This window comes from Balaenoptera acutorostrata, chromosome 18 (assembly GCF_949987535.1).
Source record: "Balaenoptera acutorostrata chromosome 18, mBalAcu1.1, whole genome shotgun sequence".
NCBI lineage: Eukaryota > Metazoa > Chordata > Mammalia > Artiodactyla > Balaenopteridae > Balaenoptera > Balaenoptera acutorostrata.
The window spans coordinates 27888517-27891482 of record NC_080081.1 but is presented as its reverse complement, the minus strand read 5'-3'; positions in this window follow the sequence as shown (position 1 = coordinate 27891482).

Sequence of the window (2966 nt, the reverse complement as noted above, 5' to 3'; positions counted from 1 at the left end):
CCAAAAAGATGGAAGAAACTGAGCAGAAAGTTTCTAGATTCAGGTACAACAGGCAGAAAATTGGTCAGGGTCATGATATGGAGCTGATAATAGTGATTTGATTAAGAGAAAGCAGGTTCGTAGTGTGCTCACCACCAACTGGAAAGCAGGAAATTTGAAGGCATCTTCTCTGGGGAAACTGAACCAACTTTTAGAGATCTTCTGATGAAAAGGTCACCTTGCTTCCTGATGAGTCCACAGTGAAGTCCTTCAGTGGAAAAGTCCCATCCATACATATGGAGCCTCTGATTTTCTTTTTAGTGCTTCATTCATAAGCCTTAACAGCAGCAAGGGATCACCAGGCATTTGAGGAAAGCTGCCAATCTGAAAAAGAGTGTAAAAATAATCACACAAACAAAGAATTTCAGAGCAGACACACAATGCAGAGTACAGAAGAAATTTTTTAAAATAACAATATCCCCATAGAAAGACAAATATTATATCACTTATATGTGGAATCTAAAAAATAATACAAATAAACTTATTTACAAGCAGAAATAGGCTCACAGACATAGAAAACAAAATGATGGTTACCAAAGAGGGCTGCGGGGGGGGAATAAATTAGGAGTATGGGATTAACAGATACATACCACTATATATAAAATAGATAAACAACAAGGATTTACATAAATAATAATAATAATCATATCCTTAGAGAGTCAAGAAAAAATATTGTGTTCATAAAACAGGAACAGAATGCTGTGAAAAAGAAAAATCAGAAACAAGAAAGAGCTATTATAAATTAAGGATAGGATTGCCAAAATGACAATTTAATGGAAAGCTGACAGATAAAGACATTAAAATTTCCCAGAAAATATATCAAAAAGACAAACAAATGGAAAATGGATGAATAAAAAAGTTGAGAAGATAAAATGTTTTATTAATAAGAAATCTAGAAAGAATAGGAAGAATGGACCAAAAAAAAAAAAGATCCAAAAAAGTGATACAAGATAAACATTCAGAACTGAGGGCATTTGTCTCCAGGTTGTAAGGATACTGTAAGGATTCAGGCCAATATATGAAAAAAAAAAAAGACCAAACCAAGCCACATCATCATGAATTTTCACAACACCAAAGATAAACACAAAATCTTTAATACTTCAAGAAAGAAAGAAGGAAAGGAAAGAGAAAGAGATTTAGAAAAATTCAAGAGACAAAGCAACAGATCACATATAAAGAGCACGGAATCAGAATGGCAACAGATTTCTCAAAAATAACGTAGGAAACTAGAAGAAGTGGAAAATTTCTCTCAAAATCCTACAGCAAAATGACTTTAAAACAAAAATTTTATATTATCGCTATTCTCAATTGGGTCTGAGAGTAGAATAAATATATATATGGACATACCAGGGCTCCAAAAATTTTACCTACCATCACCTACTTTTTAGGAACTTACTGCAGGTAAGTTCAGCTGTACTGTTTTAGTTATTACTGTTTTAATAGTTATTAGTAACACCCCTTTTATTCTCAAAGATGTCCTAGTTATTTTTAAAGGTGGATATAGAATTTCATATTTTATGACATTGAAAATTCTTAACCAAATTTCTCCACTTTGGTTCAATGTCAAAAAACATGATAAAATTAGTGAATTTATTTAAATACAATCTGAAAAGTGAATCAGAAAGTATACATGATTATCTTGAAGCTATGAAATAATCTTGCTATGAGGAAACCTCTTATTAGCAGATGCAACTTTTTCTCCAAGTTAGTTAAACAAAAAGAATACCTAAAAATAAGCTTTCAGCACTCATAAACGGCATTCAGACGTTTTACTTGTTTTTGCTACTCATGTAAATCAATATAAAATGCATACCCAAAGACTGCTTTCATGAGAGAAGACATCTATTAGGGTAATCATGAAATTACGAATCTAATAATATGAATCCCAAAGATGTAATTTCAAGTTCTTCAGATTTAGTGTCAGTTGTCTTTATAGCAGTTAAAACATGGAATTCTTTATTTGGAGCCTAGAAAATGTAAATGTCTAAAGTGTATACACTTTTTAAAGATGGTCTAAATGTAAAAATTAGTTCAGAGATTTGATGCACACACACACATGAGGCATTGTGCTACCTGGTTTCCATGCACACAAAGAGATGGTTACATTTGTGGGCTCCAGAAGGTCTAATTGGATTTTCTTGGCTGTGTGACCCTGGAGAAACTTGCAAAACCCCTCTATGCTTTAGTTTCCTCATCTGTAAAATGTCAAATACCTCACAGTTTGGTATGCTTTGGGTCAAAATATGTCTGCCAGTCTCTGTTTTGTTATATGGAAGTTTCCCAAATATGGTTGTCTTACTAAGCCTTTGTTGGAGTTCTCTTAAAGTCAGTAGGTTAGTCTTCTTTCTCCCAAACACTATAGTATAGGAAGCTATACTGTGTAGTTTAAAATAAGAGCGCCTGCGGTCCCAGCATCCGACAGAAGTGAATACAGAAGGAAAGATACTGTACCTATGTGATTGTCAGCCACAATTTCCCATCCTTGTCCACATGAAAGTAGAGCAAGCGTGCTGTAAACAATTTGTCAATGACTTCACTAGGCTGCTCGGATAAGCTATGGATTCCAGATCTTTTTCTGTGGCTAGAGTTACATACACCGACCACGAAGCCAAGAAGCTAGAATATACGGGAAAGAGAAATAACTTGCCTAACTCATTATGATTATGGTTGGTACCTGCTCATTCTGAAACTGTGACGAGAAGCTGTGTGGTCCACAGCAAGACTGAGTTATGTAACCAAATAATAGGTTAATGTTGGCAAGTTCCTAGATGAAATAACTCCCTTTCTAAATACTTATCAACATCTTAAAAATGTATGGCTTTGAGATCATTTAAGCATTATTGTGCTGACATGTATTTTAGGATTTGAGGATAAAAACATATGATTTGTTGTTTTCTTTTTTCCTTTCTTTCTTCTCATATGAAAGC